Raw genomic sequence first — 24191 nt, forward strand, 5'->3', positions numbered from 1 at the left:
GGACAAATAAAAAGGTATTAATTATTCATAAGCAGTCAAACATTAATACCCAGGATGGCTGTGTGTTTGCATACATACACCTTATGAATTTTGTGCAGGGCTCATATTTCATGAAGTCTTGCCAACGATGTGCTGCCTGGAAATATCATAAACTTAATGCCACATGAGACCAGTACGCTCCTCTTCTTCTGCTTTCAAACACCATAATAAACACACGAACACACACCAACCTGTGCTACAAAAGCACTTATTAGGAGTCCAGACCAAAAACTCAGAGAGGGGCAGAGAAACATGCCTCTTGACAGAGCGAATTAGAAAGTCTGTAATCAATAAAAACTTCCCACCGTTTTGGCAAACAAAACGGTGGGATGTGAATTTGTGAATTTCAGTATCTTCAAAAGATGCACAACTGGGGTACACAGCAAACTGGCATCACAACAAAGTAATGCAGGGAATTATTGAGTTTTACAAACCTGGTTTCATGGTAAATAACCTGCAGTTGCACTTTATCTAGTCCAGAGCTTCATTCTTCATTCATTATGTGTATATAAACATTTACAAAAATAAATATTAAAATGAATATTTTTATTCAACCAAGAAATTTGTTTCTGAAAGGAAATGAAAGAAATAATAGATAATAGAATAAATTTTGACAAAATAATGTTTTGTTTTGGGTTGTCTTTTTTTTTTGTTTTGTTTTTTACATATTTTACTCTGAACATAAATATGCCAGTAGTGGGAATAATTTTGTGCTTTACTGCAGCACAAGATGTCGTCGGTTCCGTTGCAACAACAAATCTGAGCCACTGGACTTGTGTGTAAATAAAACCGTATTAGTTCTGCAATAAATACTGCTTTTCTCGCCGTTTTAAACAGCTGCATGATTTGAACAGATATGCCAGAGTTTCCCTCTCACAGCCGGATTAGACAGTTAGACAGCAGGAACTGGGCATCTTCTGGAAACGGCACATCAAGGATGGTGAGAGAAGATTCAAGACAGTAACTGCATATTTGGACAACCAAGTATACCCGATATTTTTTAAACAGACTAAAGTGTGACGCAACACATTAAAATTATTTCACACTTAAAGCTGTTTACCAGCAGATTCATTAAAAAAGACAGACCACGGGATTGCACAACTGCTACTTGACACCCATACTTATGTTGTACTTAGGCTGTGCTGTCCTCTGACTGCACAAAAAAACAAGCATCTGCTTTGATTGGCAAACCACCAACTCAACTGAGAGGGTGCGACATGTAAGGGGCAGCTGTGTAATTTGGACCACCTGTACAAACTAATGCTTTTTTTTCTCCCCCCCAAATAGTTTGAGTTGGGACAGGTGAGATCACGCTGGATCAGTTGTTGGATGAGGAGCAACATGGCAGGTGTAAGCGTTTAAGAGCCCGGCCTGGCAATGAATCTTGAGGAACCGCTGCTGTTATTGAACGGCAGAGAAGTGGGGGAAAAAAAAAATGTGTATGCAAATAAATGTCTGATGTTACAGGCATAATAAAAACCCATGTATGACTGAAACAACCACACAAGAGAGAGGAGAGAAAGTTTCTGGATTAGAATTACAAGGCACGCTCGGTTTCTTGAATCTTGCACCAACAAGCCTGCATACCGGAGAATATATTTAAGTGAGAGAGTGAAAACATGTTTGTTCAAAAGGGGGCGGATGTACACTAAAAGTAGCAAGTCATTTCTCCAGAAACATTGCGAATGACTGGTTTTTGAAGACGGGATGCAACACCAATAAAGGATCTGCGTCTTTTTCTAAAGCGGCGGAAGCAAAATAACAAACCACATATAAAAAGTAGTAAGATTTAAACAACAAATCTGCTAATAATTTAGAACTATTTGCATTGAGCCAAAAACCAACATTTGATAACGCTGTTGCATTGAGGCCAGTGACGTCTATCGGTTACATGAACCCGTCGGATCACCTCTTGATGATCTAACTGCTGGCAGGAACGGGCTGGTATATCCAAGCTTGTTCCAAGTTCCAACATAACATGAAAAAAAATGTAGCATGTTGAGCCCCCAAACCAAACGTAACACTTGTTGAACATGTTCTTACAAAATCAAATCAATTGTAATAAGCCCACAATTTTCCTCATTATCCTCTGTTGTTTCTTGACCACCAAGATCCATATTAGGTATGTGCAAAAACTTTAGAACATTTTTTTTTTTTTTTTTTACATGCGTCATGCTTCACTTGAAATCCTTTGTGGGAACTTCACAGAACTCCCTCTGGAACCAGAAGGGGCCTTTGTGTAAGCAGCAGTTCTCCCTGAAACATGTAAACACACTTTGATGTGAAAAGAAAAAAAAAAAATCAGTGGAGTTTCCCCTCAGAGTTGCTGCTTCAACCTCAGTGATTATTTTACTGCAAGCTAAATGCTTCAGAAGCAAAAAAAAAAACTAAAAGCAGCTAAGTAGAGACTAAATGTGGGGTGCCGTGTCATTTTCTGCCCCAAACACAGATGTCTGAGCTACAGATCTGGAGCAAAGCAGAACAACTGATAAACATTAAAACTACAACTTTCAACCCCAGAAATCCATCTGGTTGGGGGTTCCAACTGGACGGGACGAGTCTGTGAATGCAGCGCCTCTTACGAGCCACGGCGCACTGAAAGACTTTCTGCTGTAGATAGGGGCTGTTTGGGGGCGTAATTACAGAGCTCCTATGTGGGCAGGGCAACTGTGAGACTGACACACACACACAGTACACACAAATAGTAAGTGTGAAGGCAAGCCATCCACATGGACTCACTTGTAAACAGCTTATTGCCGCGTCAGAAAACAAAAAAAAAAAACACCTTCAAAAACAAAACTACAGAGAAATACTTTATCAGCAGATTGGGAGACGGATGGAAATTAGATCTTCATTGTTACATGGAGTAGGACAGTGACCTTTGACTGTTCTTGTGTGTTGGTGTCAGACAAACTTGGCAGTCTGGATAAAACAACAATAAAGGCAGCAGCTGCTGACACCCCACCTCTTCTGTCTGCCTGTTTCTGTTTCCTGCGTCACTAAAATCTTTTCCAAAACTCTGGAATGAGAGAATCCGCTTCAGCTCCACAAGCCAAATGGATGCCAGCCAGAAGTTTGATTGGCCTCTCGTCTGTTCTTACCGTTTATCCCTTGCAGGTTTTCCAGCATAACTCTTCATAGTTTCTACATTAATCCTCATCGCCTAACCTTTGTGGTCCTAATTTGTTCACCTTGAAAAACTATTTATACCCCTTAAACTTTACCACACCGCAACAAATATGATGCATTTTCCAGAGCGGTCATTGATCAATAGATTACATCCCAGCTGCAAACCTACCAATACATGGCAATCCACTTTATACCTAGTTCATTCACATGGTTAGATTTTTATACTGGTTTAGTTCAGATTTTCCCATTGCAACAATCTTAAGGAACCCAATAAGTGCAATGGTTCTTAAGATCATCTTAATAGATATTTCTGCAGTCAGTAATCTGGCCCGCTTGGTAGGAAGTCAGGACTGTTTCGATCTAGAATCGGGGATGTTCAACAGGTTGGATTGTCTTGGCTTGACGTGTTCCCCAAGGACAACAGAGATCGCAGCCTAGTGAATTTGACGGTTAGCCAATCAGAAAGTGAGGTGATGGAAACACGGAGGGAAATTTAAAATAAACAAAAGATAAAACAACTGATGTTGAGGAACAGAAAGTCTGGTGGACATTGGAAGCATTTTTGTACTGTTTTTTTGTCTGTTTAGCTAGACCCAGTTTTTGTTTACTCTGGGAAAGGAGAGTCTAAATGAGAGGATCAACCAAGAGGTCCATGGAAACTGGAGGAGCTACAGGGATTAAATGCATAGGGAGAAGAATTTGCCAACGGGACAACTATTGCCACGAATTTAACCTCAACAGAAGAGTGTCAGTAAATAAATCGGATATTTGTAGCAAGCCGTGCAGGTTCACAGCAAACATGGAAGTAGGTGCTCTTGTCAGATTAAATCCAAAATGTCATCCATCATTTTTTCCTCCAGTTTTCAGTTATGCAATACTCTGTGATGATGTAGCACAAAAAGCTTGAGTAACACATTGACATTCGAAAGAGACAAAATGTAAAAGTTCACGGGGTATAAAAACTTTTTAAGATAGCATATGTAATCTGGCTTGCAGATCCTCTGCCTTTTCTTTGTTTTAGCAGAGATTTGCTGTCTTTTCTCATAAGTAAGAAGGTGCGTAAACACTCATAAAACCAGCCATTTCTCTCCACTACCCTGATTTACAGCCATCTTCCTGCTCCTCCTCCTCCTCTCTCCCCCCGTGCTCATGAGAAAAGCCCATCTGTTTCAAAAGCGACAGACAAGAGGAGCAAACTGCAGCACACAGATGCTAGATTGTAACGAATAAATAAATTGATGCATGATAACACAATGGCAAATAGCAGAATAGAGCATCCACATTGGTGCGTGTTCAACTTTTTGATCAGGATAAAGTGTACGCCAAATAGCACAATGTGCGAAATTTATTTCCAGAACCTTTGACAAGGACGGTTATTGATGTTGTCACTCTTCAATTACGATGCCACATGACATCAAAAGAAAAATACAATTGTGTGCAGCCGAGCTGTGAAATGTCTCACAGCTTTACCACAGCTGAAATTCAGCTAATTCAGCTACTTGACACAAACTTTTGTATTAATAGGAATTGATTTCAAGTCCTTTGGTTTTAATGTAAAGCAGTAAATGGCTTAGAGTCTGCATTGCAGATTTATTTTATGAGCCTTTCTGTTCATTTAAATCTACATGTGCAGATCTTTAAGTAACCAGAGGCAGAAAAATGTGTTTTCACACTTTAAAACACCAGAGAAGTCAGGAGGATTTTTTTTTTTTTTTTTTTTTTTTTTTTGCAGTTTACACCTAACTGGCAGCAGGAGGTTTTACAAGAGAAAACTTTCTCGCAGATGGAAATACCAGAAAGGCCGGGAAGGAGAACGTCTGTCTACGGCACACGGGAAGCGAGACGTGACGGAGAAAGTATGCTGAGAACTGACTTTGTTTTCTTTAACACACGCCGAGAACAGCTGAGGAGTCATCTTGTGTTGACAGAACGGATCTGAGCACATCTACAATATCCAGGATCAAGAAGGAAATGGCAGGAAGTCAGCAGATGCTCTAAAAGATTTGTTGCAACATTTGCACACTGAATCATCCACTAATCTTTCAGCCTATTTGCTTTGAAAACTTGAAAACAACAAATCCAACTAAGAACATTCATCCGAAAGCGAGATGTAAAATCAGCAGAAAGCAAAACAATTCAAGTCAAAGTTCAACATATTTCTAGTCACAAATATCCTAGATATTTGTTTAAATGTTTAAGCAAAAGTACTTGGGTTGCACAATGTCAGGCCAGGAATGCAAAGGCAAAGTCAACGATTAACCCACAAATCACAGATAAGTACGAAAGGATGGAGAGAAGTGGTGAATGGATTAATACGTGGAAGGACAAAATGACTGATGGAAAGTTTGATTTGAATAGCCTTTCTGTTAATTATGATGACTTTCCACTCAGTGAATGAAAACATGACATTTCAAATTAAAATGTTACATCAGACCAATAAAAAAAAATTTATACAAAAATGCAGGCTTAAGGAAATGTATGCTCAACACCTGATTAGAGCTTGTTATTGTCAAAATGTGATTTTAACCTAACAAACAACCAGAACACATAATGATGGACTCCATATGAACCACTACAGACTAAGCTGCCAATATGGGTATAGCCTTACATAAAGAGCATGAAACTGATGCCATAAAGATCAGTACAACCTCCTTTTGAGTAAGAAGTCCAGAGATTGAACATCTACATCTTTTTTTTCTGTTTCTTATATATTAGACAGATGAACAGACAAAGTATTTACAATCTTAACTGTGGAGCAGGAAATAAAATCTAAAAATGCATTCCTTTCATATCCTATTGTCTACTTTAATCACATACATGCATGCATATTTTACCTGAATTTTTCATACATCAGCAACCTGTTAACAATTGTGAGTTTGTGCTCGTAATGGATGGATGAAAACATGGAAGAAGCTCAGGAAAAAACATCCATCATGGCCCCGCTTTCACAGCTCATGGCGGAAGCTTTAGGGGGAATGGAGGGAGTTTGGTCAATAGCGGGAAATAACAGAGACAAAGCAACACTCTGCTTGAGACGTCAGCCTAAACAAACCACCCTGTGTACAGACAAACACGCACTGAGGCCTTACTTGCAGAGACAAACCCATAGTTTGAGCCTACTTCTCAGCAGGCTTACAGCGATGGTGAAGGGAGGGCAGAAATAGCTGCACTGTAATTGTACTTGTGGAGCTAAAGTTAAAAGGAGACTTCAAGGCTTCAAGCATTCTGTGTTTTGAATGAATGAGTGCCTCAATGTGCTGTAGTCGCACCGCTAAAGATATCATTTACTGCTGTTATGGTTTTCATGGTTGGGGGAGTAAAAGAGAAAAAAAAAAAAAGGCGTGAGGAATTTTTAGGGTGTGCCAAAGAATCCCAGGCATGTCTGAGTGGATGAGGGTAACTGGGGGCAAAAGAAGTGCAGAAAGCACACATGAATGCACCGTGCCCCTTTGAAACACCTTCAAGTGTTGATCAATTGTGACCACATGTGTCTATGCACACAGCAACCTTTGACCAAATGCAAACTATGAGCTGAAACAATGACAAGGCAAATAAAATATAAAAAGAAGGAATGAGGAGCTTATTTGACCAAAATTAATTAATCAGTTGGACAAAAACAAGGAGTTTCTTTACATTTACTCCCTTATATCAGTCAACACTTTCTTATGTGGCAAGATGAATAGAATAAAAGGCTGTTGACACACGTAACAAGTCAATCCCTTAAAATCCTGTGATAAAGAGAGTGGGGGGGAGGGATATTTGCAACAAAAGCGTCAAACATTATCCTGCTTCGGGCAAACTGATGACTGTGTGTAATGCAACCCTGCAACATTCCCATTTATCTTTTGCCTCTTAGAAGTATGATAAATGGAAGGCACCAAGCCATGCCAAGTCCACTTTGCTTAATGAGGAAACTCTTTCCCAACCCAACTGCTGAAAGCACTAATTAACAGCAGGAGTACACCTGCTGGTAATTATTTTATATATTATAGTTTGGTTTTTTTTCCTGGATTTTTATTTTCATCTTTACACCCTGCAATAAAATGTAGTTAGTTGTTTTTTTTTTGTTGTTGTTTTGTTTGTTTGTTTGTTTTTGCTTTTTTGCATAACACCACCTGACAGGAAATGTTAAATATCAAATTTGGATCTCTATTCACTTATTGAATGGACCATATCTAACCACTGTCCGATCTCTGCAGCACCAACCTGTATTGTTTATTTATTTATTTATTTATTTTTTACCATTTTTAACCATTACACAATGGCCCCCTCTACTCTCCATAATCTTCTCTGTCTCAGCAACATTAGATCAGATTCTAACAAAAAACCAAGTTGTAGTTTATGGGAAATTATAGTCCATCTAACTGGCCAACTATATCATTGTTATGCTGAATGTAGATGCACGACACTTGAGTTGTAGTATTGTAGAGTTGTAGTATATATTGTGTCCAAGCAGTCCTTTGTAATTGCAAGAGTCAATTCACTGATATTGCAATTTCAGTATCCTCTGCAACTCCAATTATTAGCGACAGTGAGGTATATACAAATAAGACATGGAAGCATAAAAGCTTTATGAAGTTATTTTATGGAACATTTTTCCACTGAAAATTTTTTTTATGTTGCTTATTTTCCTTCAACATAATGGTAGATTCTATTCAAGCTCAAAGAGCTAAAGGCAACACTTGCTAGCAGCGCTTAAATCAAATCTAAATCCCTACAAATGTGCCATCATTCCCAATAAGCCGATGTGTTTTACAACAATGATCATCATACATATTAAAAAAAAAAAAAAAGTGACTTGCCTGAAGTTTAACGGATATCGTGTGTGTATCCTGGTAATACCCCAATGATAACATCATTTTGCCACTCAGACTGTTCTACCTGCAGCAGAAGGCATTCTGAGCAGAAACCCTGCCGCCAGAGAGCAGCATAAAAACATCTACACTATTAAAATCAAAGACAGCTTGGCCCATTTTGCTTAAGAAACAGCACCTGAGGCAAAAGAGAGCTGGATGCTATTAAGGCAAGATCGTTATTGCATTTCAAATAAACTGCTGTTCAAGTGCTTATGTCTGCTTAAGGTTATAGTTTTACTTTGACAAGGCAAGTTTGTGTTTTCTGTTTTCTTATTAGACAAAGCTCTTGAAGCAAAACTCCCTGTGGTTGTACTTTTCTCATTTCACAATGAACAAGACGAGGAGCCATATTAAAAAGTCTTCCACTTCAAGCAAAAGCACGCAGACAGACATGCACAAAAGGCTCGTCAGATTCAAGGCGAGCCCAGAGGGAGCACAGAGACCCGTCCTATATATAGCTGTGATGTGGCAGGACATCCGAGAGGAGAGGAAGGTCTAGACATAAACGACGCAGCACTTAGTCTTTGAGTGTCAGTGATTTCAACATGGACCTTTTTTTTTGTCACATTACATTAAAAAATGCAAACTGTATCTCAAAAGATTGGCTTAACATCACAGCCGAGCCTAAGATTGCAGATTTTCTAGATTTTAATCTCTAAAAGGAAATAAGGTTTTACATAAAAGTGTGCTAGCATGAGAGGAAAAGATATCAAGGCAGAGTTAGTGGATCAGAAAGAATGACTCAAGGGAGAAAGAATGTCCCTTGTCTGCCAATGAAACCAACAAGACTACTAAAACAGTCGCCGTGTTTCTAATGCTCTTAATCCATCCTCTTGCTCATGCCGTCACCTCCTCCTCTTTTTCTGATCATCCCTTTTAATGTTGTTACCCAAAATGTGCAAAAAACATTTCTGACTGAACTCAGATTTCAAGACAAATGAGCCCACAAACCAAAATTGCCAGAAAGAAACTGCACAACAGAGCTAAAGCCAGTGCATTAGTGTTTAGGTAACCTGCTTTAAAAATGTTAGACAAATACTATTAACCCTCCAACGCTCTTACAAGATAGGTTCATTGGACCCCACAAGCTTTTTAGTCTATGCAAGGTCCGGTGGAGTCACATGGACCCTGTGTGCGCTTTCAAACATTTTGTTTGTGTGTGTGGTTTCAGCAACTGATGGTCTGACGGGACATCCCAGGCCTCGCTTCCCAACTCGGACATTAAGACCATGGAGGGTTAAAACTTTCAGATGCCATTTCTTAAAAGGTAAACGCTAGCTACAGAATTTCTACATATAGCATTATGTCGCAGCAAACCGTTAGCAATGTTAAGAACTTTGTCAACTTAAAACTATTTCAAGTTTGTTCATCAAAAATGAATGGTCAAATAAATTTGCAGATTGTCAACGCATGTTCCGTTACATATGAAAACTTAATATATCCTGCAAACAGTGCTTATTGTGATTATTGTCACACTGATAATGTAACAACTGTATGATATAATCTGTAGCTGCATAACTATTTAATAAATTCCACGTAAAGATTTTATGAAAAGGCTGGAACGTCATCACATGCTTGCTCTGTGATTCAGTTGAGTCTAAATGCAAAAAGCGACTCGAGTCAAAAACCTAAACGACCACAAGGACTGGAGCTGTGATTCAAGGTTTCTGTGACCCAACATCCTGAGCATTCACAGAACAGGAATGTGCTTCGTTCAATTCAGGCTCCGGCCTTCAGCGTGAGGGTTAATTGTTCCAACAGAAGGAAGAGCAGGAAGCAGCAAGCCCTCAAGACATCTAGTATAGAGGAGGATGTCTCAATGTTTCACATGGGAGGTGGGCAACATCATCAACTTTAACATCAAGACATGATTATAAAAGTCCAGCCTGTGGAGAAAAAGCACCAGTGCAACAAACCTTGTAATGAATCCGTCAAGTGGATGGTGAAACGCAGTTTATTTTAGTGCTCTAAGTATAGTAAGATTAGGCTGTGACAAGAACTATAAAAATGGGCCTGTGAAACCATTGCCTTCAAGTTGACTCATGCAAAGAACTGAAGTGTTTAAAACAAACTTTAATTTATGTGCCAAATAATAAGAGCAAATCTGCCAAACGCAACAAGACCAAAGCTGCATCAACAAACCCTGTGGAAATATTTTGAAACCTCATATAAAAAGGGGTTTGAGTTGTACACAAGATCACAGGAACCACAAAGTTACATCTAGAATGGACACCGAGTCCATTAGTGATTTATCATGTTTGAGCTTTCTGTCCATTTTGGACAGGAATCTGATTAAGACAAATCTACAACATGTAGGTCTGTCACGATAACACATTTCTGGATGATAAATTGTTCCAGAAGTTATTGCGATGAACGATAATATTGTTGTTTTGAGACCATTTTAAAGTAACATAATGGTAAAACAATAATACAAGAGCGCATTATAGAAGATCATTAAACTTTAAATTCTAATGTACATTTAACAATGGAACTGGAAGACATTTTAAAAATCCAAAGTAAATAAACAAAGGAACAAATAAAATGAATTTTGAAGACAGTTCTGAAGGACAAAACTGTCCTTCAAAACAGGGCTAGTTGAGACCAAAGCACCAAATTGAAGACTTTTATCATCCAGATTTTGTTAGAAAGAGAGGGGGAAAGGTAAATGATAAATCATGCTAAAGGAAGTAACCGAGTTTGTTTTAATTTGTCATGCAATTAATTGATTTATTGATTATTTTGACAACACACACAAAGCAGCTCTGAAAACATCAGTGTGCAGACATCAGATCAGCTGCTTAAATATTGCTCTTATCAAGTCACAAATGCATAAAAATGCAGCTCAAGCAGTTAACACTGGCTTTCTAATATTTATTTGTCACATTATTGAAGAAACAAGAAACATTGAGCTGCAGATGAAGTTCTGCAGTTTACCGCATTTTAGTACTTGTAATTACTGCATATGAAAATAATGCAATATTTTAGCATTTTATGGGAAAATTATAGGCTACGTGGGTTTTTTCACTGGTTGGTGCTGTATCTTATCTGGCAAACAGCACAGACTGTGCAGAGAAACAGAGGCCTTCTCTGTGCAAGTTACAAATTATATTTAATTAATGCAATCAAACATTGAACAGTAGGACTGCATATAGGTTTGTGTACTTATTTCACACAATAAAATGGAAATTAATTATTTAAAAATCATACATTGGATTTTTCTGGATTTTTGTTTTAGATTCCATCACTCACAGTTGAAGAGTACCTATGATAAAAATTACAGTCTTCTACATGCTTTGCAAGTGGGAAAACCTGAAAAATCAACAGTGTATCAAATACTTGTTCTCCCCACTGTATAAAACCACTGGATGCAAACATCAGGTGGGATACAGTGAAAGGACGTTTTATGCAGCAAGTCGGTGGGTTTAAGTTTGCAAAGCACTGTGCTATTTTCCGCACAATAAAAAGAAATATTGTAGATTAGCCATGATTTCTTCAAGGTGAGAATGAATGATGTTGGGCTAACAGACTAATAAATCCCCAAACTGGTATGAATAAGGTGCTGTAATAGAAAATATGCCAGAAAGCAATCACTCTAAGAGTATTGATACCACAATTCCCTTACTACGTTTAAGCCTGGACATTCATCATACACCTGGCACGTTTAGTTTTAAATTCTTCCTTTATTGTTTCTTCTGACTGAAGGTGATATTGATGTTTTCAAATGATCCAGCCAGAGACCCAACTTCAGTCTCTTAGAAAATGTTTTGAGGGAGGATTAGGGTGATGGCAAAGGCAACTTCCAACCCCAGAACAGACGTGGAGACAAAGACGAAAATAACAGTAGAAACAAACACAAAGCTGCTCAGTAACTAAAAGCATTTGATTGCTATAATGCCAAAAAGGTTTCTTCTAGTCATTGTCAAGAAGGCTGTCATTTTTGACATGCCATTTTTTTTAAATACTTAAATTAAAACATACATGTTTGCCTAAATTCATTCTCCTTTACTACGAATGTGGAAAACCATGAAGATGTTTTCCTGAAAAGAGGGGGAAGCAAGGCTTCAGTAGATAACAGGAAGGCTAAATGTACTGGAACAATATTGCTGCTCTGCTTTATCGTTTTGATCCTTCAACCCCTGTCTGTTGTGAAAGATCGCATAACAATGACACAAAAATGCATTCAGACACTATTTAGGAAGTAGTTTCTCTTTGCTTTAAGTTAGTAAAGCCATCATTTGTAGAAGCAGCTTGAAAAGACATTGTGACTTGCCAAGCATGAGATTGAACGTATTTATCCTGCTGTCATGGGTTCCATTTTTAGCATCATTTGACAAATCAGATATTTCATTCATGTGTAAAAGAGCAGTACTTAGTTTGATGAAATATAAAGCCCATCACCTCTACAGAATAATTTAACAAGTCCACAGTTAAACACACAATAAAACTTGAGGTAATGACAGTTAGCTGCCTGCAAGTGTCGCATTTTGTTGGTGGATAATTCACACGTATGTGCCTTTAGCTCGAGCTCGAGCCTTGGCTTCAAGTGGGCTTGAAGCTCGCCAGGAAGGGTTTTTTCTTGATTGCAGGAATCTGGCTGCCTTGCGCCTCTGCAGACATCTGTGGCCACACAAAAGCTGTTATCATGCTGACTGCACACCAGCACTGCACATGTTGGAAAATGAGATTCTGGTCTCGTAGAGTGGCAGTATATTCAGAGATCTGCAGACATTTTCTGGGAATAATTCAATCCAAATGGCCTTTGTGAATAAGATTGAGGGGAAGCAGACTCTGACAGCAGTCTATTTTGTAGCATTTGGCACTGGAGATAAGCCTTGCTACCAGGCTATGCTACAGTTAGCTTAAGCAAAAACAGTACAGTCACTGAAATACATTCTCCATCTACGAGGAAAAAGTCACAACAACCATTTCAGTCTGAGGCCAAGTAGGACCGAACTAAAACACACATAAAATGTGACATAAAAAGCAGAAATGGCTTGCTTACTGCAGGGAACAGCTCTTTGCTTTTTTTTTATTGCACCAACGTGTCATTTGAAGCAAAACATCTTTTTCTGTGAGATCCCGTTTGGGTGCTCTTTCTCACAGCTTTTAAAGCCAGCCGTCAGGAGAATCCTGAGTAATTTTGTTGCATTGTTGTGAATGCCACTGGAATATACTCTCCATCTAGGAAAGAAATTATTGTTGAGGATAATTGTTTCTACAGAGTGCTTTCTACTATATATATTTGAAGTTCGTTTCTCCTCACTGTCTTGATATCAAGTCAGACTAAAGTCAGTGTTTTAGGTCACTGGGATTACTAAAATGCTTTCTATTTTAAAAGAGAAGTTATTTCTGTTTTTTAAAGTCACAGGTTTACTAAGCAAACCCACATGATGATGTCATAGCTTTGAAAGCTTCTGATAGGTTAACTGATCATTGAAGTCAATTAGAAGTACAACTATGGATGTATTTTTAGACGACACCGCTTCCTTATGTGAGATCATTAAAAAAAATCTAAATAAATCATGCAAGTTATCAGACAGACAGTGGACCTCCAGGAGTTCATTCTTGGACTTCCTGATGTCTGGATGTGCAATAATTAAATAGAAGCTTGGGGATGTCCATTTCATAATCATAATGTCGTAATCTTCAGCAAGAGGGACACAATGATTAATGTGTTTTGGTGTGAAGCGTTTGTCTTAATGAACTGAAACGTACCCACCCATAGTTTGTGTGATTGCCTTTCAGATGGTCTTGCATTGCAGCAGTTCAAACATGAACAAACAACTCTGCCTTGCACAGTTAGCATTCAACTAGATGTCGCGAAACAGAGACAATACTGTCCCCAAAAATTGTCTTTAGTGGTTAAGAAAAGTTCCAGCAGTTAAATTTAACAGTAGCATATTTTTCTTCTGTAGTTGATTACACTGATAAATCCTTGCAGGCCTACAGTCTTTCTTTGAGATCTTAAGTTCAAAATAGTCACTCAACTTTTAAAAGGTTGGCATAAGAGTTCATCTGAGTCCTTTGTTGTTTTGCTTTCTGTTATAGTGTATTGCAGTTGCAGCTAAGGGGGAGTATTACTTTCCCCACATGTAAAAGATTATAAAAGCATTCAGAATTGCATGCAGATGACTTACATTTTGACCCAGTGAGCTAAGAGCCTTGATTTCTGAACCCTTACAACATCTCTAAAATTAGCTGACAATCTTCTCTTAACAAGATGCAATCCAAATTAAATCTTCAAATAAATAAAAACACATTTGAAAGAGGAAAACAAAGGAACATTTGAACACTCATCTGAATTTTGTGGCTTATTTCAAGTCTCAGTTTTTTTTTTGTTTTTTTTTGTGAAGCAATTAAAAAAGTTTATTCAATCACATAATTGACGATAGTATGACCAGCAGCAAGACAAAACAAATATCTCCGACTCTGTCTTGAAGCATGCAAAGCCCTCCTTTAGTTCAGACATTTCCAGTTAAAATTTCACAATCTAAGATCTGTGAAACAGAGCCTGAAAGCTCGTGAGAGGTGAAGCCGAGCAATGCTGCAGCCTTTCCGTTATCTGCTTCAGGTCTTGCTCTCTCATACATCCTAAAAGAACCAAAAACATATCAGAATCAATCATAGAAGGAAGATAGCTTCGTTTCCACTCTCTGAAGGATTGCTGTACAGTTAACAACTAGATGCCACCATATGCTTACTGTTGCTACATTCTGGTTCAATACACATTGCTGCAAAGTCAGTGACTCAATGCAGTGTGATGCGTTTTCTGTGGTAGAAAGCTTCATCAGTTACCATAATAAACTGATTTTGATTGCAGAGTTTCATTTCCCAGGATTAAATTGGAACGTCTGTAACTGTGTACGGCTCGACTGGACTGACTACATATTTTCTGGATATAAACTGGATCTGTCCATCTTGTAAAATTCCTTTTTGAGGCCGTGCTGGTTGTATATCTGATATCTGATATACATAAACTAAACTGAATTGAATTAAATACCTTCCTACCTCAACAGTGCTTAAGTGCTATGGATTCATTTATTGGCAAAAGATTAGATTTCATTACTTTGGAGAACGCTCAAGTATTTCATTGAGACACCACAGCAATCGTCAAACTCCCTGCAGCTGGCCAGCTTACAGAGGCACCAAGTGGCTTTGGCCTTTACTGCCTCTTTCATCACGTTTGAGCCTCCACTTCTCATGACAATATGTTTGTGTTCATGAAGTCAGAGTTAAGAGCGAGAGAGGAAGGTTAAAAAAAATAAAGTAAAAAATCCTTACGCTGCTGAACCGCCGACAATGGGGGGTACGCATGTGAAAGTGCAGCGATGCGGAAAAGACAACATCAGAAACATGTAAACAGAGAGTGGATGAGAAAGTGTGAGCATGTGTGCACTGGGTGGGAACGTAAATCTGCCTCTGCTGGGAGTCGAAGAGGCGGGGGCCGCCTTCGTGTGCAAGAAGTTCATCCTGGTCTGCCTGCGCAGGTAATTTGCAGGCAGAGCAACATGCATACTCATGAGTCATTTTCAATGCAGATTTGACAGCAAGAAGACAGTTGCTCGGTGAGGGTTTCCAGGGGCTGTCATAACACACACACACACACACACACACACACACACACGCACACACACACACACACACACACACACACACACGAAGACAGAAAACAAATATGCAATGTAGAACAGAAAATGAAGTGGGTGAAAATCTGTAAAAGCAGACAGACAGAGGGACAGACTGGGTGGGGGGGCATATGGGGGCCCTATCATTCATTTTCACAGCCTGCAGGATGAACAGGGCCTCTGTGCTCCTTCTCTGTTCAAACACACCTCACGGTTGTCTGCTCCCTGCAACAACAATGCACATGCACACACACATACACCAGCCTGCCTGACAGTGAGCACAATAACCCCATTGAGAAACATCGATAAGGGGTAGAAAGACAAAGCGAAGAGAAGGATTGACAACGCGCGTTACAGTCTCCCAGACCACAGCAGCTTATGAATCTGCAGAAACTGCAGTGCAGCAATCTCGTCAACTTGACAGGCCTGGGACACATTTGCTCTCTGTTGTTCTTAATCTGATATGAAAAAAAAATTTAAATATCCACGCAAACATCGGCGTTTATACGTAGTCTGGCCGTGGTAAATCGGTAGTATTGTTTCTCAGGGGAAAAAGGGCGGCGATTGTTGATCTCTGCCCTCTTTATCTGATTACTCTCACACACACCCACAGGGAAGCAAGCGTGCACCCACATGCAAACCTCCGAGCGTTCTCACTAGGTGTTGTCCATGACCTCGGCCACACACAGACTCGCGGGCTGGGGCCGCGAGGCTAGGAAATCTCTACTCCAAACACAAACGCATTCCAAGCCCTTCAACCTTCAAATTTCGTCACGAACTTCAAATGTGTTTTATTGGGATTTTATTTGCCCGACTGACACAAAGTGGCCAACAACTGGGAATTTAAATAAAAACTATACATGGTTTCCTCATTTTCTTTACTTACAATCCAAAACCTAAAACATTTATGCATTCCCCCCACTGTCAATAATTTCTAGAATCACGTGTAAAAGTTGACACCATACGTTTTTAGAGGTATGTCTGTGTCAGCTTTGCACATCTCGAAACTTAAAAGATTTCCCATTCTTCTTTGCAAAATAGTTTTATAATCAATCAGATGGGATGGTCAGAGTCTAAACATTCATTTTCAAGTCTTACCACTGACTCTAAAATACATTCAGGTCAGAACTTTGAATGATCTTCTAATGAAAGAACAAGTTACTCCTGAAACGTGATTCTTCACCTCAGCCTCAAATGCTCAGCGGTTTTCTTCCAATATCGTCCGTATTGAGCTCCATCATCTTCCCATTTATGGATTTCCTAAAATACCAGGAGCCTCTTAGCTGCTTCTGTCATTAACTCTCTTCTCACCAAGCCTTTCAACAACCATGATTCAATAAACGTTTTTTATGCGCTGTTTGAGGTACCGTAGGTTGACAGAAAAAAATCAAAGTCCAAGCCTCCAGCATTGAGGTGAGGACTTTCTCCATTTTTCTGAGATGTGTGTTCAATGCTAGTTTGCAGATATAATTTATTACAACCAAAGAAAAATGTTCACGGTTTGGCCTATTTTTTTAAAGAACATAATTGCCGTGCTCCTTACACTTCACGATGCCGATTTTCTCTGTCAAACATCTGGGGCCTTCACAGAACAACGTTATGTAAACTGAGATTAAATTACACACAGGAGGACCCAGTTTACTTCTGAGGGGAATTGGTTGCACTGAATTTCTTTTGGGGCTCTCAAAGTAAAGGGGGGGCAACTGTAATATTTTTCATATGGGGGGAAAAAAATTAAAACCCCATTTCTATCCATATCATGTGCTTCATTGAGCTGGTCTAGCTCATAAAACCTTGATACAATACAAATTAATATTTGGTTGTAAAGTGAGAGAAAGTAGAGAAAGTTATAACAGTATAGCTTTGTTTGTTTTGAACAAATACATTCAATCTGCAAAGAGAAGTAGAGGACGGCTTTACATTTTACAAGCTAACAAATTTAATCGACACAGATGTGTTTTGTGCTCGCTGTGCCTGTGTGCTTTTTTTCCGTTTTCCACATAAGAGAGGTGACAGAAACTATTTATGCACAGGAGGGGCCGCTTTACAAACTGAGGCACTTTCATAAGTGCAGTGCGAAACAAACAGGCACACAAGGAACAGAATGCAGTGCTTGGCCCAAAACTCGGCCCATAAATGTCCAAGTCACTTTTTCCACACTCAGCAACTCCTGGTGTCGTACAGAAAAATGCCGGAGGGGGGGAAGGGGGTTCGTGACGAGGAAAAGAGGGATGAAGTCGGGGAGAGAGAAAGGGAGGAAGAGGGGGGCAGGAAATAGAACGAGGGGCCGAGTATAAACCAACTTAACAACCCAGGAGTCTTGAGCAATCAGCAATGACATCATGCAGACTAAAGCCAGGTCTGAATGAAGAGCAGAAGACTGGAGAGGAGGCTGATAGGACAGAAAGGGAGGCGAGACAGACGGTGCAGGAAGAGGATGACAGTGCTGCATTTCCACTATGGTGGTTGCAGCAGCCACTGACACGTTCAATTTTGTGGTTTGCACAACTTCACCAAGCCAACCAAAAGCCACAGCATAAACAAATCAAGAATGCACAAAGATCACCACCACAGCCTGACATGCAGATTATCATCACTGCATAAAATAGAGGGGGAAAATGTTTTAAAAACTCAGAGTATCACATTCTGCTTCTTTCACAATGCTTTCAGACCGTCGTGTTTTATGAGCTCCCGAATGTACACGCGCAAGTGCAAATGCGATGCAAAAACAAATGCATCAGCGCCACGGTAACCAAGAGAGAGAGGCACGACGGAAGAGAAATCCCAGCGGCGTGGTCCATAAAAAAAAAAGGAATAAAAAAGCCAATTCCTTTGGTAGATATTGTTTTTGACAACTTTAGTCAAAAACACACAACAGACTCAGCATGAACTACAGAGCCGACCCGTGCGAAAGCCAATCAGGGCTCCTGCAAGTTTTTAGAGAGGGGTAAGGAACAAAAACATACGATCCCCATTCAGCCCCTCCCTACCAGCAACAAAACAAAAACAGGAAGGTTTTCCACAACATTCAAATGAAAATACATAAACAACCAGATAAGCGACTCTGCTTTTGCATAAAACAAACAAGTGTATTATCTGAAAGACCTGGCAAAAAAAGAAGCAGAGGAAGTGTGGAAGCGATTAAGCAAGCCGGGGTCCAGTCAGCACCAAGCACCAATGCAAAGCTTTGGCCTCGCTCTCAGGGGCTGCGCAGCCCATACAGCAACAAACTGCTCCAGTATTATGTGCAAGTCAAGAGAAACACTGTTATGTATTTCCTGTTCGTTTCACAATAAGCCATTTATTGTGCTAAAATTGCAGGCCTACAGAGAAAGCTGCAGTGGAGAAAACATGAGGCTCAGTCATTTGTGGTGAGCTGGTGAAATTTAAACGCATTACAAATGAGTAACAACCTGTTTAAACTGTAAAAGAGCTTTGGTAAATTAATTTAAGAAACACCAAGACACCTTTTTGCTTTCAAACTAAATATTTACTTGAGCAATACTAGAGCAGTTGCTTTACTTCTTGATACCCGGCAAGGCAGCAGCAATGGCCATTTTAGGAGTTGTCCCTGGTGCACTTTTTTCTACCACTCAACTTTCTATGGATATATTTTTAATAGAAAAATCTGTGAACAGCCATTTTCTTTGGGAAATTACCTTTTGTGGCTTCTGTGATTTCAAAAGTCATCTTGTGGACATCTGTGAATAAGACTACTTCCCCATAAACCTAACCCGGACTAAGAGACTATTTAACGGCTCAGGAAACATTTGAAGGTGTTTTCAGTTAACTATCCGATTAGAGTGTAACAACACGAGTTTCCAGAAGTTAACGTTTTCGCAGTGTTCTAATTTTCCATCACAGAACTTTGGGGTTTTCATTACCTGTAAGCCATAATCAATAAAATTACAAGAAATAAAGGCTTGGAATATTTCACTCCAAGTGTGATGAATCTGTATAAATTTTGGTCTTCACTTTCTGAAATGAATGAGGAAAAATGCTGAACCCAGTGCAGTACTGCGCATTCAGAAAGTATTCGCAGCGCTTCACGTTTTCCACTTTTGTCAACGTGATTTCCTGGTTTTCTATTTTTAATGCATTTACAAAAAAAAATTACATTTAAATTTAATACAATTTAAAATGAGGCTTCAACATGGCATAATGTGGAAAGAGTGAAACACTGCAAATACTTTCCGGATGCATTGTTACCTGTATGTTATTCTGCGACTCAAAAATTTGACTGCTACACTTTTACAGCCCATAAGACTTTGCTTACAAATGTAATGAATCACTAGCATGTTCAGTCATTTCGGATGTTATTTGTTTATTAATGCCGCAAACCTTTATATACTAGCATTGTGTGCCTGCAGCAGTTTTGCACCCGTGGCATGCGGGGTGAGGTACGTTATGTTTTCAAAATTTTAAGACGGCATCAAAATGAAAGAGAATTGATGGACAGACACCTTATTGGACACTGCAGCTTCCAGTCTGTCTGGAGTACAACAGTACAACAACAGTAGAAAGCATGTTATAAGCTGAATTATAGAAGAGTCCTATCAAAACAAAGAGGATGCAAGCTATTGTTAGACCTCCACTTAAGAAAACTCCTTATTAAACCAATACTAATCAAGGGTAGGATGCAGGTTTGTAGCCATATGTGTCCATCTATGCTGCAAGCATCTTAGGTAAATGCTAAGAGGTCTGAGCAGCACTTGAGCGTCGCTGGTGAGTGATTCCAAGAAACAATCATTATTGTGTATTTTAAAAAGAAATATTCTTTAAAAACTAGGAGGCATGTGTTTAAACTAAGCTTTGGAGGACAGATAATTTTAGACATAGTGAAAGATTTTTGTTGGATTTTCATTAAAAGTGTTTTTTCTGGGATTGTTAGCTATTAAATCCTTGGCGATTACTCTACTGGCTGCCTAATCACTTGTTTCAAACTGAAGTTTTCTCTGTCACTACTTTAAATAGTGAAAACATCCCAGATGTACAGTAACAGAAACAAATTTTAGGGGGAATATAAAAATTGCTACAAGCCATTAATGTAGCCAGCCATTTATTCTAGCTGCTCAAAAGAAAGATCATCCACCAGAGACATTTATTGAAAACTTTTGAACAAAACTTTGGGGTGATTCTGGGTCAGAGATTTTCACACATTTCAATATTAATTGAGGAAAGTAAAAGGTTACCACAAATTTCCCATTTTAAAATACTGTCTGAATTTTTGATGTACATACATGATTTGGGTAGCAATCGCAAGTTAAATGAATTCTAGATTTTAGTACATTTTTTTAACTAAGTGCATAGTTATAGTAAGTAAATGATCGTCAAAACAAATATTTGCCTTGGTGTACAACTCTTCTGAAAAACCTAATCTACCAGCCCCAGTAGTTCATCATAAACACTACTTAACAAGTTAAAACAAGCATTTAATTCACGATTATATTTTTATGAAAAGAAATAGAACAACTAAAGTTAACCTAAACAATATGGATGTACACATAGATTATAGACAAGCTGGAATTAGTTTTGCTGCATTAAAAATGGATTGAATGACAGAAAACTGTGTAGCTGTAGCCTGGTGGTGTTTTGTTTAGAATTAGACCGGAGCAGCTCAAGGAGCTTGGAGCTCTCGGGAAACGGGATATTTTCCACGCACGCACGCCGCTGTGTGCGTGTCCTGCGTGGAACAGAGACGCGGACGGCCAGTGTTAAAAGCTCAGCGGTGAACGCGTTCATTTAACCCGGCTGTGTTCAGACTGACTCGTTCTCCGGTTCAGAAACAACTCAATAATTTTTTTTTTTTTTTAAAAAGCTACAGGAGCAGACGCAGTGAGTGGAGCTGCAGCGGGGTCATGTAAAAAAAAAAACACCCCGTCATCTGCCGCTGCAGCCTCCGAGTCCTTCCCTCTCCCCTCCACCTTGTTTGCAACACAGCGGGCCCCCTCAGGTTCCTCCGCTTTTCGGTGTCGTATATAAGAAATAAAGTTGTCCGCTTTCTCTTGTCTTCCTTTTTTGCGTTCAGAGCGAAACAACTTTCCGGTATTCGTGCGAAAATGACCCTCATAGCACATCACTCACCTCCTCTGCTCCTCCGGTGGGTTCACGTACTCCTCGGTGGGCTCTGCTGCTGCTGGTGCTGCTGCTGCTGCCGCCGCTGCCTTTTCCTTTCTCCTCCCCTCCGCTTTTTTCCTCCTCTTGGCTTCTTTCCGTTTCTCCTCCCTCCCAGATGCAGCTGATCTCCGGTAGGAGGAACCGAGGGACGCTGCTCCGGAAGTAAACAATCCTACTTTTTCTTTTTAATTATTGACCCTTCACTGACGGAGACGAGGAAATTAATACCTCTACTGGAGATTATTACAGTGCAGGGTTGCTTTGATTTCAGCAGCGACCTTTTGAAGAAGCTTTAATAAGGAAAACAGAAAACAGAGCACATACAGAGCTTTACATAAAGACTGTCTTCACAGTATTTGCACATGTAAAAACTTTTGTGCTGTTAATAGTGGCAAAAATTTTATTGGTTCAGATATAAAGTTAATTAAAAAAAGGATCCTATTGTCAGTACAGTCAAAAAGAACAATTTTCCACGTAAAAGCTTTATTAAATATGAGCAGAAATTAAAGACTGACTTGATTGCCTTTGTCACAGATATTGATATAATTTTCAAGTGCATGTAAAATAACTTCTTTTTTTTTTACCATACTGGCTGATAAAAGCAATCCTTTGTTTCTTTGTCTCAAGAAAGTCAGACCAATATGACGAGATGGAGGTGAGCATGTGATCTCAGGAAGACAATGGTCCTGTGTTGTCTGGTGTCGTCTTTTTGGCAGAGGACAGAAGCCAGATTTTTGCTTTCATTGGAGTTTTAAAATGAAGAAAACTGAGGTCTCTTCATGCACCTTTGAGAAGTAAAATGGCCAAGATGGCTATTTTGAAATAATGGGAATGTAATAGTGATGGGGGGCTGCACAGTGGCGCAGTTGGTAGAGCTGTTGCCTTGCAGCAAGAAGGCTCTGGGTTCAATTTCCGGCCCCAGTCCCCAAGCATGGAGTCTACATGCTCTCCCTGTGCATGCGTGGGCTCTCTCCGGGCACCCCAGCCTCCTCCCACAGTCCAAAAACATGACTGTCAGGTTGATTGGCCTCTCCAAATTGCCCCTAGGTGTGTGTGTGTGCATGTGCATGGTTGTTTGTCTTGTGTATCTCTTTGTTGCCCTGTGACAGACTGGCAATCTGGAATAATCGGGGCTCAATTTTGCACAGGATTGATTTGTATTCCATACAAAGCACACCACAAACTTGGTGCCATTTAAAGGGAAATAAACAGATTTCATAAACTGTATTATCAAGAAATATAATCAACCAAGCACACATTTCTTTACTTTCTTTGCTAAGTATTGTCAACATAGGACAGAGTCTGGGAATATTGAATGAAGCTCCAAAGGTTGCAAAGGCCTCTCTTTTTCTAATAGCACACAAATAGGATGTGGTAAAAGAAGGGAAATGAACATATCCTTCCAAAACGACAAGGCAAAGAGAACAAAACTGTTAATGTGACAATAAATTTAGTGAAAAACAGGAAATGTAAATGCTGTGGAAAAGGATACAGATGTGTTTCCTTTTTAACATGTTACAGCCACGTGTGATTTATTACATATCTAAGTATAACTTAGTTAAAACAATATCATGACACAGATGCTTGTTATTTTAAGCTTAAGTAATTTTTTTTAAAGAAGTAAACACCTTATCTGAGCTGTGGGTTTCACTGAAAAACTATATTCATTGTGATATTACAAGCAATGAAAGTACATTGAAGTCCTTCTTGGTTCCCTTTACAATTACAGACTAAAAAAAACACTTTAAAATATTAAGAAATGTTTTCATCCTTGCTTTCTTTTTTGTTCGATTTTTAAATGTAAATCCATTCATGATGGTAAAAAAAAACATTCTTTGTGATTCTTCCTCACATCAATGAAAGATTTCTGCTAACGATTTGGGTTTGAAAATACAGACAGGAATAGTGTGGTAGTGTAAGGACCCCTGGTGGTGAAATCAAATTATTACACACATTGTCAGGTTGAATTCATTCTACAGCCCAAATGTAATCACTGATCAAGAGCGTTCTTTTTTAAACAAGTTATTTAGCAAATACAGGGTTCATTGTTCTGAGTAAAACAAAGGGTGTGTTTTTCCTCTATAAAGTAAGAAAAATCGTTTATTTCTTTCTTCTTCTATTTATATTTTTTAATGTCAGCTGTAATAAAACCATGACTCAAAAACTAATGGGTTATTTATTTAATGCAGTACTTAGGGTTATGTTGTCATATACCTATGGATGGATGGATGGATGGATGGATGGATGGATGGACGGACAGAAAGATGTCATCATCAAATTGTTTTTATATTTATATTACAATTTTATATAAGGTAATTAATGAGATAAAAATATAATTCACTTTTTATTCTAATATTTCTATGTAATACTTACATTTGTCTACATTTGCTATATTTTGGTCCACATGTTATAATTACTCCGATCC

The 24191-nt window shown here is 39.0% G+C and overlaps 1 protein-coding gene across 2 annotated transcripts in view; it reads right to left on the minus strand.

Annotated features, from left to right (window-relative positions):
• apbb2b (amyloid beta (A4) precursor protein-binding, family B, member 2b) overlaps window positions 1-21888 on the minus strand; it is a 55921-nt gene extending 34033 nt beyond the window's left edge. For both annotated transcript variants that reach the window (XM_081608479.1, XM_008413134.3), the window contains exon 1: window positions 21734-21888. The gene's annotated coding sequence lies outside the window, so the exon portion shown is untranslated. The remainder of the gene's footprint in view (window positions 1-21733) is intronic.
• Window positions 21889-24191: the final 2303 nt, after the last annotated feature.

Source organism: Poecilia reticulata, chromosome 1, assembly GCF_904066995.2.
Source record: "Poecilia reticulata chromosome 1, P_reticulata-male-v2, whole genome shotgun sequence".
In the NCBI taxonomy this organism is placed as follows: domain Eukaryota; kingdom Metazoa; phylum Chordata; class Actinopteri; order Cyprinodontiformes; family Poeciliidae; genus Poecilia; species Poecilia reticulata.